General features: G+C 35.8%; 2 pseudogenes; both read left to right on the forward strand.

The window, feature by feature from the left end:
• The first annotated feature begins 51 nt into the window (after positions 1-51).
• Positions 52-13,334, forward strand: LOC120148499 (annotated as a pseudogene).
• Positions 13,335-15,435: 2,101 nt separating this feature from the next.
• Positions 15,436-17,659, forward strand: LOC120148488 (annotated as a pseudogene).
• The last annotated feature ends 843 nt before the right edge of the window (positions 17,660-18,502 follow it).

The raw sequence follows: 18,502 nt of genomic DNA on the forward strand, positions 1-18,502 counted from the left end.
CCCCTAAAAGGACATAAAAAAATCTACATGTTTATCTCTGTCACTACTTTTTGTCTTCTCGGCCTTACGCGTGTGGATTGTGTGTATATAAATAGGCAGAGATGCGGAGATTTGTGATTGGCAGTGCTAGAAACCTTATTGAACGTTCGCGTCAAAGATTTCAGTTCCAACGGCCTCTACTTTCATCTTCATATCGTCTCTTGTCCTCTACTCCTGCTGCCGATTCCCTTTCCTCTTCCTCTTCAACAGTGGCTCCTCCTGTTTCTCTTAATACTATTAACCTCAAGGTACTCTCTTTTTACTTTTTTTCTTCCGTTTGGATTGGTTCTAAATATGGGTTTCTTTTTGCTTTCTCTTCTTTCTTTTTGTTTAGTGTTTGATTTGATGTCAGGTGTTGATTTTTTTCTTTTCATTTTGATGTTTTTGAATCTGGGTTTTATGTTTTGCGTGTTGTGTTTTTCTTGTTATTACAAAAAGTCCTCATCTTTGATCATGAGGACCGGGCTTTGAATTCATTCAATTACTATCCCATTCTCTGTTTTTTCTTCCATTTTGTTATCTGTTAACTGTATGTAGTGTCGGAATTCTCCTTTTCGAATCAATGATTTCTTGTACCCATCTTTCATTGGTCAACTGTTGTATTCGTTTATTCGTTCCCTTTCTATTGAGTATTGATGTGCAAGTGTCTTTTTAGGTTTTTCATGTTCTTTTACTAGCATTTTTCTTTCATAGGACCAATTCTTTTTTTGCATACTCTCGTATGGAAATGATGGTTGCTTTACATTGGCTAGCGATCTGTTTGTAGTACATGCATTGACTAATCAATCGTTATGATGTCTATTAAGTTTGTTTTTGTTAAAACAATTTTTTTAGAGACTTGAGAAACAAGGAAATGGTAAAAGCAATGGCATTAAGTGTAGAGTTCAAATTTCTGGACACTTCTATGTATTCATTCAGGATATGCAATATTATGATTCTAGTTTGAATCCGCTAATACCTTTTGCATCATCTGTCTATTTGATTATCGCTAATTCTCTCTTTATCAACAGGTCATAGAATGCGAGTATGCTGTCCGAGGTGAGATTGTCACCCTTGCTAAGGTAACGTGCCAATCTGCTTCATCTTTGATGTATTTTTAATAATTATTTGTTTTAAGTTATATTCTCATGCTTGCGTGTGATAAGATGCATATTAGACATATATTCTATGATATTTTCCTCGTATTTGAATAACTAAAATTGCTTAAATCATGGATTTTGATTATATTTCGTATTTTGTGGATTAGGTTGAAGATTTGGATAAAACAAGTTCAAAATCTAATGATTAGCATGGTCTTCATAAAATCCCCAAATTAAGGAAGAAAAATCGGAATTCAAGAAGTTGGCAAGACCAGAAGAGGTTTTCGCATAAGGCGTGGGCATAACTTATTAATCCTGAGCTATCGCAGAAGAAGTCTTCAGTTATGGCGTGGGCGAGCCTTATCAGTTCGTACAACCTTAAATTAGGGTTACGAATTTACAAGAGAAAAAGAGTTTAATGATGGCTGGAAGACTCTTTTGAATTATTCTTATCTTTAGAAAAGGATGAGGGCATTTAAAACTCTTATTTTTGTGGTATTTTCTTTAAGGGAAAATTTCTTATCTAGAGTAGGAAAATCCTTATAAAAGGGGAGTTAGTGCATTAGTTTTACATCAAGTTTTACATTAAGTCTTTCATTAAGTTTTTCTTTTGGTTTTCTTTCATTTATGAGTGGTTAAATACTTTTGTTCCAACTGGAGGATAATTGAAGTTTTGGTTCTTTAAGGATTGTGAGATCTAAATAATTTTCATTATTCTTTTACTTCTTTGCTATTTATATATATTCTGTTTTTATTAAGAATTATTGTCTTGATTGATTGTGCAAATGGCCAGTTGTTCAATTATCAGGTTGATAAATTGTCATTTAGAACTTTAAATCCGTAATTGTTTAAACATTCTAATATTAGTGGTAAAGTAACATAATTGATTTTGATTATGTTATGAAGGTATATAACCTAGTCTAAATGAATCGAGTTTGTGTATCCGTTGGCTAGAATTGGTGGTCCCTCTAGTGGTTAATGTTGTTGGTGGATTAAATCTTAAGAGCTTGTCTAGGGTTGTTCATTAACAAGAGAAATAATAAAAGAGCTTCTATTGATTATCAAGAAACTAAGGAGAGACAAGTTGTTAGAGCTTCTCAATAACCATAACCAATTTAGTGAAAAGTATAATATTTTATCATTGCATCTATGATCAATTCTCTGAACCAATTCTGAAATTATACCTTTAGTTGGATATTTACTTGATATTGATTTCTCTAAATTCTTAGTTGATTATAGTTGTTTTTTCTTTTTATTTCTCTTAATTTCAAAACCCCCTTTATTTGTTTAAATTTTCATTAAAAGAAGTTTACCCAATCCCTGTTGATTCGACCTTGCTTATCGCTATTATAATTTATATTTCTCAAAGCAGGTATTATTATTTGTTGGATTCAACACCCACCAAATTTTTGGCACCGTTGTCGGGGATTGGTGTCATTTAGACGTATTTTAATGCTACATTCTTCTCGTGCAGGTGAACTCCAATACGATCCTGAAATTGAGAAGACCACTCGCAACGATTCTGAAATAGAAGGAACAATGGCCAACGAAGAAAGAACTCTAAAAGAATTGGCTGCACCAAATGTGAATCAACAACCGCTCTGCATTGACAACCCAGCTTTGGAGTTAGCTTTTGAATTAAAATCTGGTTTAATTCATTTGTTGCCTACTTTTCATGGACTTGAGAATGAAGATCCTCATAAGCATTTGAAGGAATTCCACGTGGTATGTTCAAGTATGAGACCGCGAGGAGTTACTGAAAAGCATATAAAACTGCGTGCTTTTCTGTTCTCGCTAGCCGATAGAGCTAAAGATTGGCTCTTCTATTTACCCCCTGGTTCTGTAACTACTTGGGCCGATATGGTGAGGATGTTCCTTGATAAATTTTTCCCTGCTTCAAGAGCCACTGGCATTTGAAGGGAGATATGTGAAATAAAACAAAAAGATGCTGAGACCTTTCACGAGTATTGGGAAAGATTCAAACGACTGTGTGCAAGCTGCCCTCAACATGAGATTTCTGAGCAACTTCTCATCCAATATTTCTATGAGGGACTTCTACCCATGGAGAGGAAGATGATGGATGCAGCTAGTGGAGGCGCCATAGTGAATAAAAATCCTCACGATGCTAGGGAATTGATCTCCATCATGGCCGCCAATTCACAACAATTTGGTTTTAGGCAAGACACATCTCCAAGAAGAGTGGATGAGGTAGGTTCATTTTCCATTGAACATCAATTATCGCATCTTACCTCCCTTGTTCAACAACTGGTTATAGGAAAAACGCAGTAAGTGAAAGCTTGTGGGATATGTGCTGCGATCGGTCACCCAACTGACATGTGCCCTACGCTTCAAGATGATTCTCATGAGTACGCCAATGCAGTTGGAAGGTTTCCCAATCCTCCACAAAGGAAATATGATCCTTACTTAAATACCTATAATCCATGATGAAGGGATCATCCTAACCTTAGCTATGGACTAAGACTATCGCAATTCCAGCGTTTTCCACTTGAGCAGTCTTCTTTAAAGCCAGGTATGTCTCTAGAAGAAATTGTCAAATCACTTGCAACTAATACACATCAATTTCAGCAAGAGACAATAACAAGCATACAAAATTTGGAGAATCAATTGAGTCAATTGGCATCCTCCATGAGTCGGTTAGAATCCCAAGGTAAGTTACCTTCACAAACCATTGTTAATCCAAAGCAAAATGTTAGTGCAATCACATTGAGAAGTGGGAAGAAGTTGAAGGAACCTAGTCAATTGGCACATAGGAGAGCCTTAGAAGAAGAAACTGAAAAGGAAGTTGTTGCTCCTCAGACTCAAAAATACCAACCTAAAGGACTCAAAAGCGAAAAACTGAAGGAATTTGTCATAAATCCTCATTTTTCCTCTAAATTTGCTAAGTCCAAGAAAGAAGCAGAAGAGAAAGAAATTCTTGAGACATTTCGCAATATAGAGGTAAATATTCATTTACTTGATGCAATTAAACAAGTACCTTGATATGCTAAAGTTCTTAAAGAATTGTGCACCAACAAGAGAAAGCTCAAGGGTAATGAAAAGGTAAGTATGGGGGAGAATGTTTCAGCTGTCATCCAGAAAAAACTACCCCCAAGTGCAAAGATCCAGGTATGTTTACTATCCCTTGTAAACTCGGTAATGTTAGGATTGAGAGAGCAATGTTAGATCTAGGAGCCTCAATAAATATCATACCTCTTTCTATTTATTCATCTCTGAATGTTGATCATTTGAAAGAAACATGAGTGATTCTTCAACTTGCTGATAGATCTAATGTATATCCTGAGGGAGTTTTAGAGGATGTTTTGGTGCAAGTTAATGAATTGGTTTTTCCTGCAGATTTTTATGTGCTTGATATGCAAGAAGATGATTCTTCTAAATCAACAACAATTTTGTTAGGAATGCCATTTTTTAAAACAACTAGGACAAAAATTGATGCAGATGATGGTACACTTACCATGGAATTTGATGGTGAAATTATTAAATTCAATATTTATGACGCCATGAGATGTCCTAGTGATGTATCCTCTGCTTTTGTCATAGATGTTATTGACCCTCTAGCACAGGAAACTTTTGATCAAAATGAAGATGACAAGTTGAAAGATACACTCAACATGAATTTCACTTCTGAAGGGTTGCAGGGAATCATGAAAAAGTCTGTGTTGGATCTTGATTTGCAAGATACAATCCAAGAACTAGAATCACTCAAACCCATGAGGTATGATGTATCTTATATTGAGTCACCTTTTTCTCACACCAAACTTCTTCATTCTCTTGTGCAATGACCAAAATTGGAAACAAAGCCTTTGCCAGGTCATCTGAAGCATGTATATTTAGGAGAAGAGGAAATTATTCCGGTGATCATTCCTAACAAACTCTCTCTCTTAGAAGAAGAAAAGTTGATTCGAATGCTTAGAGAGTACAAGGAAGTTATTTGGTGGAGGAAAAATTTCTCTATTGTTGAAACACAAAGTTTGGATACAGGTCAAATATTTAAGGTCAATTATCATCGTTTGAAACCTTTTTATGAAGGTTCTCAGGTGCATACTGTTGGTCAAACCATTTTGGAGTACCCAACTTAGGATGATTAAGAAGCTACAATGTCTAGCCAAAGACATTAAAGAAATGCGCTCTTGGGAGGTAACCCAATTTTTCCTTTTCCTTTTTCAATTTCTATTTTCCTTTTTTTTATTTTTTATTTTATTTTTATTTTTTCCTTGATTTTTCGGAGTACAATTAGTCTTGTTTTCCTCTTTAGGTCAGAAGATGAATTTTTGTAACTCGTGGGCACGCCTTACAAAAGCAGAATTATTCCTAAAGTCTCTCATTATCTAGAAGATGTTTTTGCATAAGACGTGCCCACGTCTAAACTCAACACCACTTCTGGTTCAGGAAACAAGATTCAAAGAAACTTTTTAAATATAAATGCGCCTTATATTTTGTTTATTTTCTGTGCTCCTTCAGAAGAATGCGCGCCACCAACCGTCATCTCTGCTCCACCCGACCCACCCCTCCGCTCAGTCCGAGAACCAACCCAGCTGACGCACAACACTTTCACCCCCAGCTCGTGACAGATACCATGGTTGATGCTCAACATTTTCAGGAGAGTTTTCTACTCTTATTCTTTTATGGTTTTTGAGCATCTACTTTTGATACATTGAGGACAATGTATGAATTAAGTGTGGGGGAGAGTATTTCATACATGGTTTTGCTTTGAACATAATTTTGCTTCAATTTTTTGAAAAAAACAAGTATGCTTTAGTTCTTTTTTGTGATTTTTCTCTTCGAAATTCCAGACTCTTTCGATGTTTGTCCTTACATGATTTGGATTGTTTTGAATTATCGAATTAAGTTGAAGCATAATGGGGGATTAGCTTGAGTAGTTGAATTCTTATTTGCTACACACTGGTTGATTACTCTTGATGATTGATTGAATGAAAAATGTGTGGGATTTAATACATGTTTACCCTTTTTGCGAGTTTTTGGGCCAATGAGCACTCATTTTCAGCATACTCCATTTCTTGATTGAGTGATTGACATACATAGTTGATTTTTTCTAGAACTTGCTTTGCTATATATGTCAAAGACCACATTTTATAATTGGATGCATCAAGAACGATAAGGGAATTTAGGTGAAACCACTTTTAACTTTCGTAAAGAGCCTACCCTGATTATCATCCTTAGAAAGCCAATTTTGAGCCTGAGCCTTTTTGTTCGAAATTAACCATGGTACAAGCAAATATCATATCCTTTTTGTTAACTTACCCTTTTTTGAACCTTGAATTGGAAGATTGTATGAGCTTCTTCACATGAGAATTCAAATTATCTTGAGAAGATCAGAAGATATTGGAATACATTGATTCGAGTTGCAATCTCATTCATTGAAAAAAAAGAAAAAAAAGAAAAAGAAAAAGAAATCGTGCAAAGGAAAGAAAAAAAAAAGATTGTGTAAAAGAAAAGAAAAAATATTACGTGGCTTGAAGAGAACATTTGAGATTGAGTTCCAGGTGGATAAGTTTGTATGACTCCTTCGATAAAAATAGCTCAAATTCATTTCCTACCAAACCTCACCTAAGCCCCATTACACCCTGTTTTAGACCCTAAAGATTTTATGCATTCAATTCATTGATTAGTGGTGGGGATGTGATAGGTTAGCAAGCCTATGGTAAAAATCTTCCTATGTTTTGACTTGAGAGTTTATTGATACCCTAAACACTTCGAGCGTATTGAGTGAATCCAATGTGAGGTTATTAGATCCCATTGCATTTTGATTTCGAAAAGATTGATGGAGTGATTATTCATGTGTGTTGGTTTATGAGAATTTCTTCTACGAATTGCTCATTCCTTATTTGTGTCTAGATTTGAGTCTTTAAGGCATGGCAATTTTGATTGTGGAATGATGAGTAAAGGAAGAAGAAGGATTGATGTTGAGAAGAGTTTTGAATTTGAACTATTGTATGCTTGAGGACAAGCATTGGTTTAAGTGTGGGGGAATTTGATAAGATGCATATTAGACATATATTCTATGATATTTTCCTCATATTTGAATAACTAAAATCGCTTAAATTAGGAATTTTGATTATATTTCATTTTGTGGATTAGGTTGAAGATTTGGATAAAACAAGTTCAAAATCTAATGATTATGATTGTAACATCCTCAATACCGGGTTAGTGATCAAATTGTAAAGTTTCAGAATTTGGTGACTAGAGTAGAACCATGGATTAGTTCAATGATTTATTTGGAAATAAATCATAAAAGTTGTTAGTAATTATTAGATGAATTGAAGGGCAAAAGGGTCATTTGACAATGAAGATTTTTATTTTCCTTATAAGATAAGGAAACCACGTGGGAAGAGAGAAAAGGTTCCAGAGTTCTCTTCTCTTCTTCCTTCTTCATAAGTGAAGGCTTGAATCAAAGGTGAGTCTTCTATTTATATAATTTCTGGATAAATTTAAGGTTGGGTTATGACCAGTAGATGATAACTAAGCTTAAGGAAAGCTTAAGTTATCTTAAAATCAAAAGATAAAGGAGTTAGGGAAGATTAAAGATTTGGAGTTCTTGAGTGAAATATTGAAATAGAGTTTATAATACGAAGTTAGAAAGGATTAATAACAAAGTTGAAAGTTTAGCAAGATTCTTAAATTTTAAGAATCATGATGATATATGGAAGATAAAGATGGTTTATATGGATATAAGTTGGTTCAAGTAATGGTAGTTGAGTTTAATGACATGATAGGGGCTTAAAATAGAAGAATTGAGTGAAAAGTTGATGGTTTTTGGGCTTAAAATGTAAATTCTGGGCAAGGTATATCGATGCACATTCAATGTGTATCGATGCACTCTTTAAAGAAGAAACATCGAATGTAATTAGTGCATCGATGCATAAGGAGTACATCGATGCACCCCCTTAAAATGAAAACATAGAAGGTGATTGGTGTATCGATGCATGGGTAGTGCATCGATGCACATGTTAAAGAATGCATCGATGAACTGTAGAATACATCGATGCACTGTAGAATGTATCGATGCACTTCAAGGGGAAATTGAAATAGACATTTCTTTTGGTCTAAGAAATAATAGATTAGAATATATCAATTGGATACTGATATGTATCAATGTATGATTATATAGATATCGAGCACGAACAAGTTCCGGAACGATTATCAAGTTAAGATTCGATCGAAAGAAAGGAAATCATAAAAGTGGATTGGAACTTAGTGAGGCCCAGGTGAGTGCATATTATTTAGTATATGATGTTTAATGGGAAATAAGACTTGCGACAAGTCTATTTTCAATAGTAAAATGTATGAATTTTTAGATAGAAGTATGTTTTTGCTATGGTTCATATGTGTGCATGAATACAATGTATGTGATATATATATATATATATATATATAGTGATATGGATTATATGATATGATATATGTGTGTGTTAATGATTATTGTATATGTTATAAGATATATGATATGAACATAATAGATCATATAAACAAGAGAATAGAAATATGAATGGTAATAATATGATAATGATAGGAAAGAAGATAATTATATGCATGTGTGGATTTGATATATGAATGGATATATGTTTGGGTATGATGTGATAGCAGTAATTGTTCATGCATGATTACAAGTTATAGTTTACATTATATATTTATTGCCTCACTAAGTCATAGACTTAGCATGTAAATGATTTACACGTAGGTTTCAAGAAGAGTGAAGAGCAATGTGGAACAATATAGGTCAGTTCTCCATACTGAAAGTCAGATCAGAAGAGAGGTGAATAATATATATTTTAATATATAAAGTTCTAGTTGGCATGTATTCAAAAGAACATATTGTATAAGCTCTGAATAGTTTTGTAAATGTTTTGAATAAGTTATATGTTATAAAAATTTTAAATTACTCACTATTTTATACAAGTAAATATTTTGAAATGTCAATGTGACACCTCGGACTCGTATTCGTTTTTTAATACGGGTTGGGGTGTTACAAGCATGATCTTCGCAAAATCCCCAAATTAATGAAGAAAAATCGGAATTCAAGAATTGGCAAGACCAGAAGAGGTTTTCGCATAAGGCATGGGCACGACTTATTCATCCTGAACTATCATAGAAGAAGTCTTTAGTTAAGGCGTGGGTACGCCTTATCAGTCCGTATAACCCTAAATTAAGGTTACAAATTTACAAGGGAAAAAGAGTTTAATACGGCTGGAAGACTCTTTTGAATTATTCTTATCTTTAGAAAAGGATGAGGGCATTTAAAACTCTTATTTTTGTGGTATTTTCTTTAGGGAAACTTCCTTATCTATAGTTGGAAGATCCTTATAAAAGGGGAGCTAGGGCATTAGTTTTACATCAAGTTTTACATTAAGTCTTTCATTAAGTTTTCTTTAAGTTTTTCTTTTAGTTTTCTTTCAATTATGAGTGACTAAATACTTTTGTTCCAATGGGAGGATAATTGAAGTTTTGGTTCTTAAAGGATTGTGAGATCTAAATAATTTTCATTGTTCTTTTACTTCTTTGCTATTTATATATCTTCTGTTTTTATTAAGAATTATTGTCTTGATTGATTGTGCAAAAGGCCCTTGTTCAATTATCAGGTTGATAAATTGCCATTTAAAACTTTAAATCCGTAATTGTTTAAACGTTCTAATATTAGTGGTAAAGTAACATAATTGATTTTGATTATGTTATGAAGGTATATAACCTACTCTAAATAAATTGAGCTTGTGTATTTGTTGGCTAGAATTGGTGGTCCCTCTAGTGGTTAATGTTGTTGGTGGATTAAATCTTAAGAGCTTGTATAGGGTTGTTCATTAACAAGGGAAATAATCAAAGAGCTTTTCTTGATTATCAAGAAACTAAGGATAGACAGGTTGTTAGAGCTTTTCAATAACCATAACAAATTTAGTGAAAAGTAGAAGATTTTAATATTACATCTATGATTAATTCTCTGAACCAATTCTGAAATTATATCTTTAGTTAGATATTTGTTTGATATTGATTTCTCTAAATTCTTAATTGATTATAATTGCTTTTTCTTTTTATTTCTCTCAATTTCAAAAAATACTTTATTTATTTTAATTTTCATTAAAATAAGTCTACCAAATTTCTGTAGATTCAACCTTGTATATTGCTACTATAATTTATATTTCTCAAAGCAAGTATTATTATTTGTTGGATTCGACACCCATGAGCGTGCACATCCAAGTATAATCAGAAAATGGATTAAATGGTGACTTTTGTGTAATTAGAACATTGTGTTCATGTTGATGGACCATTTTCATTTTTGTTTTATTGGAACACTGAAATAAATTCTGCTGATTTAATTTTTTTATATGAGCTGGATGTATTTAGTGTAAAATTTATGGAATAATGCTTTAATGATATTTTCTTAATATCTATTTTCAGAAATTGCAAGAAGAGGTAAAGTCTAAGCCAGATGCTCATCCCTTTGAAGAGGTATATTTATTTTTTTCTTCGACGGTTTTCTAATGGATTCTTGGAGAGTTGAATTTATACTTCATTAGGACTATCTCCTCTTCTCCTTTCTTCTTGCTCTCCCATGGTTGAATAGAAATGTCATTGCTTATATCATATTACCATCAGTGAATGATGGATTGTGAAAAGGTTTTGTCCCAGTTGATGTATAATAAAGAGATTTCTTATGTTGGACTTGTGGATTTTGTCTCGCTGACATGGATTGTTGTGGAATTCTGTGGGCTGGGTTGTGGACTCAAAAAGAAGTAATTAGGTTTATTTGAGTGCCTCTTATCTAAGAGAGGCACAGCAGGATCCGTAGAGGAGTGGATTTTTTTTGGGGGGGGGGGGTGATTGCATTTCATGAACGTATATTTGACATTTTGACGTATTTATTGATTTTTTTTGGGTGTTAAATGTTAATCCTGTTTTACAGATCTTGTACTGCAACATTGGAAATCCTCAGTCTCTTGGTCAGCAGCCGATAACATTTTAACGTGAGGTTGTTTTCTTCAGTAGGTGATATTGATTACCTACTTCAATTACCCTGCATGGTGGAACATTGGTACGCTTGTCATACGTTACAGCATTGTTTACAATATTTAGATATTTATAAGCTATCTGGGTTGCTGTCGCTGAAGTACTTTCTTTTTGCTGGTTATTGTCCAAGCTTTAATTTACCAAAATCAAGCTGCTTTATGTTTCTTGAGGATTTTTTTAACTGCCTTTGGTTGGATTTGTGCAATGCTTGAAAATAGATATTTATTTTATCATTCAACGATTTATTGATTGCCAGATTGTTGCAATTGTGATTTCTTTTGGCTTTTGTAGGTTCCGTACTATCTTGATGAAGCCACAGGATGGGGTTTGGAAGTCTCTGAGCTTAAGAAACAACTTGAGACTTCCAGGTCCAAGGGAATCACCGTTAGGGCCCTGGTTGTAATAAATCCAGGCAACCCAACAAGATAGGTAATCAATAAAATGCTTTTCAAAAGTATATTTAGTCGAAGAATAGTCCCCAACTTTTGTTTTTACATGATTTTATTCTCATTGTGATTGCAGGTTCTTGTCGAGGAAAACCAAAAGGCAATTGTGGAGTTCTGCAAGCAAGAGGGTCTTGTTCTGCTAGCAAGAGGGTCTTGTTCTGCTAGCAGACGAGGTAGGTTGATTCATATATATTATGGATTTTCCATTTGTAGCCATTGACTTCTTATTTTTAGGTATGGGTCCCAACAGGTTTACCAGGAAATGTTTATGAAGGTTTCCCGGTCCATGGGTTATGGTGAGAAGGATATATCCTTAGTATCCTTTCAGTCAGTCTCTAAAGGTAAAATTTGTTTTATCATTGTTCTATTATTTCAGTTTTAGAAGCTGAAAGAGCTTATGCAAAATTTGGATTTTCTACATAAAGAATATGCATTTTTTTACTGTATCCAGGTTATTATGGAGAGTGTGGAAAAAGGGGTGGCTACATGGAGGTAACTGGGTTCGGTGCAGATTTCAGGGAGCAAATATACAAAGTGGCATCTGTCAATCTGTGTTCCAACATCTCTGGTCAAATTCTTGCTAGTCTTGTTATGAGTCCACCTAAGGTTAAATATTTTACCTTTTAAATTTACTTGTCTGTGTTTATCCCAGTTGCATTGGTTGTTTTACATAAATATATGAATATGCAATGTCATTGGACCAGGTGAATTTTGAGCTTTGCCTAGCTGCTTGTAAGCATGGGTTCTCAGATAAGAAACTTGCATAAAACATATAGCCTTTAAACTATTATGTTTTAACGTGGTTGGTTTATAATTTGGAAGCTATCTGGTACACAGTTTGGTCTTTTGGGTAGTACTTTTGTGGATAATGGAGTGAAATATAATGTTCACACGGAGATGAATCCTATGAATCATACAGTGCTGAAAGAGATGGAATCCTCTCATCTTTAGCCAGGTGTGCAAAGGTTAGTCCTTAGGTTTGAATCATCCTAAGTCATATGATTTAGCAAAATTTTTGGGAACTTGAATTTGATTTCTAGTGTAGCAGAGTTGGAGCCTATTTAAAGCATGTTACTGAACAAATCATTTCAATCAGGTTATGCTTAAATGAAATAGTTTGTTGTTTCAATTAGATACCCCTTTTTACTGGTGCAGACATTGGAAGATGCATTCAACAAGTTGAAAAGTGTAAGATGCAACAAGGCTGAAGGTGCAATGTATCTCTTTCCCAGAAGAGCTGCCTGAAAAGGCAATCAAAGCTGCTGAAGCTGCGAAAAAGGCACCAGATGCATATTACTGCCAACGTCTCCTCACTGCCACTGGAATTGTTCTTGTTCCTGTTCCTGGCTTTGGACAGGTGAGTTCATGTTGCCTACTTGCCTGTATCTGGTTGGGAACTCTGTGAACCCTTAAAATTGCAGCTGTTCGCACCTATAAAAACTAAACATCAAAAGGAATCTGGATTTGGGATAGGATCAACTTAAACAATTGAAGACTCCTGCCTGACTGTATTTCTTGATAACTTTTCCGATCATTGACGTGATATTTTTGGCATAGGTTCCTAGTACTTGGCATTTTAGGTGCACAATACTCCCAAAAGAAGAAAAGATTCCGGCAATCGTCACCCGTCTAACAGATTTCCATAACAGTTTCGTGGATGAATTCAGAAGCTGAGTCTGAGACAACCTTGGATCCAATTCAGCATAATATGACGTGCCTTTTCCTTTTTCATACAGAAGAATAATAAAAAAGCGGTTGATTCATATAACAAATGTTGGACACCGAGCGAGGTTGAAACCATCCAACACATCAAAATCGCTTGAACAGTCTAACATCGACCATCATGCTGGTAAAGTAAACCAAATTGGATATGATAAAAAGCCAAAGACACTCCTTTTAGACTTAAGAGTGCTACGTTAATAGTAAGGAATAGTGACAATGACTGAAGGAACAAGCAACACATATAAGCATGGAAGATTATTTTAAATACAGACAACTTTTATGTTCAGATTCCAAAATAAAACTTGTCTTTTCGAAAGGAGGTGTAGCTGTAGAGACAAGACCATGAATATGCCTATAATAACTAACATGATATTTAAATTAAAACACGGTTTGTCTAAAACACAACCCACAATGAAAAGCTTTCAGGATGACTTAGTTTAGACTCAAACCAAGACCCTTTTTTGACTCGAGGCCCCTCCCTCTCCTCATTTTGCTACTAATACATTGAAACTAATAATAATTGCACGTGGTCTTTACCAAACCCCACTTCTGTGAATCTTATTGTAGAGAGTAAGATATTAAGACGCAGCTTTAATTGTTGCTACATATGTTTTATGCAAAATGATAAACATCTTCATTAGACTACCGATATAGTTGCTTGCAATTTTAAATTTCGTTTACTTAAATATTACTACCTAAATAATATTAAATATTTGTATTTACAATTACATTTAATATAGTCATTTAATTGCCTAAAAATAATTCAAACAATTTAATCATAAAGCACTTGTATCAAAATTTAATCTAGAATTAGTTGTTTTTTTCTTATTATAATAATCTAAAAAACATTAATTTGAGTGTTCTTAAATTCGTGATATCTTTTAAACTAAAATAATTTATAAATTATATAAAAAAGTCCATCCTTATTTAGAATCAAATTGGACATAATTATGTAAGCAAGAAAAATCGAACATAGTATAAGATGAAGATGATTAAGATATATCAAGGACTCTATTAAAAGACAGAAGTTATGAACACGTGGAATGCCACCTTAACTCGGCTTTGTTTTGTTTTCTTTATAACGGCAAAATAGAAAAATAGTTGTGGGAAAGAGAGAAGGGACATATATGAAAATGGTTTTATATTATATTATATGGTTGGAGTTGGAAGCATAAATTTTGAAAGGTTTTCGAAAGAGTGAGAGCCCCCAACCTATTTTGCAATCCATAGGTCTAATTCAATATAAAACAAATATATATTAAAATTGTTTTGTAGTGACTGAATGGTGATAGACTGGTGAAGGACTAAGTTTACCGAAAAACAACAATAGCAACACAGCAAAGCAAAGCAAACCCCACCCGCCACTACTATTTTTCTTCTCTTTCATCTATTCACTGCTTGATTCCCCAGTTCTCCATTAACGTACACTCTCAAAGCTCCAGCCTTCTGCACACCAATAGGTCTCTTTCTTGTCTTCTTTCTTTCACTTCTATCTCTAGCTTCTTCACCTTCCAGGGTCGAGCAGAAAACCTTCATCGTTAGTCAAACACGAAACGAAGCCAAGCCTTCCATTTTCACCACTCACAAGCACTGGTACGAATCTTCACTTTCCTCTGTTCTCTCCCCTTCAACTCCCACCCAAGTTCTTCACGTATACGACAGCGTTTTCCAAGGCTTTTGGCAATTTGTTTGTTGTCAAAATGGGTGTTTCATCAGTGATGATAGCTCTAGGTACTCTAAATCTAGTGAAGATGTTTTTCTGTAGAAACTTGAGCATGGTCTTAGAATCATTTTTTCGGTGTTGTAATTGTCTTGACCTACTTGAACACGTAATCCACTACTAGTAAAATGTATAGATCTCTAAAGGATGATGAAAATAGTCCATGAAGTTAATGTCCCACACGTAACAAATCTAAAATCTTATTAAAACAATATCAAATTGATTACCAAGTGTAACATATTAATAATCCGTTGTTGTTGATAACAGTTTGTGTATCCCGGTGTATATAAGCCATGCACGGCAAAGCTACGAGTCGCATCCTTTACAAAGAAAGTTGAGAATTTAGAAAGGTAAAAAGGGCTAAGCTTTCTCCAACCGAAGCCTCAAGCTTCAAACACTTCCCCATGTCGTAACCGTCATCCCCGAACAAATCCCTTACTTGCAAACCACGCGCTCTCCTCTCTTCTTAGGACTCAAGACCACCGACAAAGCTGGCCTTTTGAAAGAATCCGACTTTGGGTCGGATCTTGTTATCGGAGTCATTGACACAGGTATTTGGCCCAAGCGTCAAAGCTTCAACGACCGTGACTTGGGTCCTATTCCTTCTAAATGGACAGGCCAATGCGTGATGACAAAAGACTTCGGTTCCGGTTCTTGTAATAAGAAACTTATCGGCGCAAGGTATTTTTGCAGTGGCTACGAGGCAACTAACGGCAAAATGAATGTAACCTCGGAGTTCCGTTCCCTGCGAGACTCCGACGGCCACGGGACCCACACTGCTTCCATCGCTGCCGGAAGGCATGTGTTTCCAGCTTCTACATTAGGTTATGCTAAAGGAGTGGCTGCCGGGATGGAGCCAAAGGCAAGACTTGCAGCTTATAAAGTATGCTGGAATGCTGGTTGTTACGACTCCGATATTCTAGTTCTAGTCGCCTTCGATTCCACTGTGGCTGATGGCGTTGATGTGATTTCGTCGAGTGTTGGCGGTGCCATGGTGCCTTACTAGTTACTATCTTGACGCCATTGGGATTGGAGCTTTCGGGGCAGCGGATAAAGGGATTTTTTGTGTCTGCCTCGGCAGGCAATGGGGGTCCCGGTGGATTGACTGTTACCAATGTGGCTCCATGGGTGGCTACCATTAGTGCTGGGACGACAGAGATTTCCCAGCTGATGTTAAGCTTCGAAACGTGAAACTTGTGCCTGGAGTCGGTGTGTATAATTGGACAGGTTTATCTCCGAGTCGGATGTACCCATTGGTTTATGCTGGATCCGGTGGTGCCGTGGTGGTGATCGGTATTCCTCTTCTTTGTGTTTAGAAGGTTCTTTGGATCCCGACTTCTTGAAAGGCAAAATCGTTTTGTGCGATAGAGGGATTAATTTCAGAGCCGCTAAACGGAATGTTGTGAAGAAAGCTGTAGGAGTAGGAATGATTTTAGCTAATGGAGTTTTCGATGGGGAAGGCTTAGTAGTTGATTGCCATGTCTTGCCAGCTACTGCTGTTGGCGCATCAAACACTGATGAGATTAGGAAATACATTGATTCTGCATCAAAATCAAACTCACTTGTCACTGCAACCATCATCTTTAAAGGGACTCGGTTAGGGGACAGGCCAGCGCCTGTTGTGGCTTCGTTTTCGGCTCGAGGTCCTAAACCGGAGACCCCAGAAATTTTGAAGCCTGATGTGATAGCTCCTGGATTGAACATCCTTGCCGCCTGGCCTGATAAAGTTGGTCCATCTGGGATTCCATCGGATAATCGTAGGACAGAGTTCAATATTCTTTCAGGCACTTCAATGGTTTGTCCCCATGTTTCGGGACTGGCTGCTTTGTTGAAAGCAGCTCATCCTGAATGAAGCCCTGCAGCCATTAAGTCTGCCCTGATGACAACTTCTTACACTGTTGATAATCGCGAGGAAACTATGATTGATGAATCCAACAGAAATACTTCAACAGTTTTCGATTTTGGGTCGTCATGCTCACCCCACAAAGGCTATTAACTCCGATGGACTACGTGTATTTCTTGTGCAATTCCAACTATACAATCAACAACATTCAAGTGATCACCAGGAGGAATGCAGATTGCAGGGGGGAAAAAGAGCTGGCCATATTGGGAACCTGAACTACCCATCTTTTTCAATTGTTTTCCAACAGTATGGCAATCATAAGATGTCGACACACTTGATTAGGCAATTGACTAATGTTGGGGACCCAAACTCTGTGTACCAAGTTACAATCAGGCCACCTAGTGGCACACTGGTGACGGTAGAGCAACAACAGCTTGTGTTTAGGAGGTTAGGGCAGAAATTGAATTTTGTTGTAAGAGTGGAGACCATGGCAGTCAATCTTGCCCCCGGAAGCAATAACATGAAAAGTGGTTCCATAGCGTGATCTGATGGGAAGCACAATGTCACTAGTCCCATAATTGTGACAATGCAGCAACCTCTCTAGTTTTTAGGAATTTTGTTCTTACTACATATAGTGTGTTGTTGTTTTCCTTGCCAGAAAACAAGTCGAGTTGGCTTTGCAATGCACAGGTGAATGTATAATCTGCACAGGCTACTGCAAAGTACAGGTCTAATATACCTTTAATTGTAAGATTGACAAGCAAGAATGTTTTGTGTGCTGATGAGACGCCAAATGATAATGGAGAAAAAAGTTGCTATAAAATTTTAGGGAGGGAAAGAAAGCATATTCTAAATCTATCTCTGCTCATATTTTATTTGATTAAAGTGGTGAGGTGGGGAAGGTATCTTGGGAGGTAATTCGCACGTAATCTTTCCAGTCGTATTAGAATCTATACGCACGTAAAATTTTAAGTGCTCAACGCCAAATCCATCACAATGATGACAATGACAATGCGTCAGATAAAACACGTGGGGGGAGTTAAATTGCCAACTTGTTGATTTGTCTGCCGGTATTGGTGGGATGGAATTGAACCTTGAGAACACCTTTGCCGAAATAAACCATCGCTTCTCCTTTGGTTGTAGCACGCATGAACCCAACGGTCTTAAATTGGGCTTATTTGGTTGATGTGTGATTTGGATCCTTTAGAGTATGGGCGAAGGAGGCTGATACCTTAATAATGTAAGAAACCAAGCCCATGAAAGAGCTAGGCATTGTGAACCGGGAAATAGAGTAAGACGTATGAAAGCCTCTTAGAAATGGATTTTTCATTTTTTGTACCTATAAAGTGAGTTAATTTCATATTCATATTATTTTAACCATATCAGGAGGAAACTCTTCTCTACCATCAACAACATTCCTTGGATTGGACCAACAGTAGTGCACTGACGAAACAAAAGAAGGAAAGGGACAACGAATTCAGCGTCTCAATCCTTTCTTATAAACTCATTCAAGTTTTATGGTTTAGACAAAAATTAAAAATTTAGCTATGTTCTTCTGAAATGGTATATCTTACTTCCAATACCAACAATCCCGCAAGGTTACAAGTTAGAGGTCTGG

This window comes from Hibiscus syriacus, unplaced genomic scaffold (genome assembly GCF_006381635.1).
Source record: "Hibiscus syriacus cultivar Baekdansim isolate YM2019G1 unplaced genomic scaffold, ASM638163v2 tig00110962_pilon, whole genome shotgun sequence".
In the NCBI taxonomy this organism is placed as follows: Eukaryota; Viridiplantae; Streptophyta; class Magnoliopsida; order Malvales; family Malvaceae; genus Hibiscus; species Hibiscus syriacus.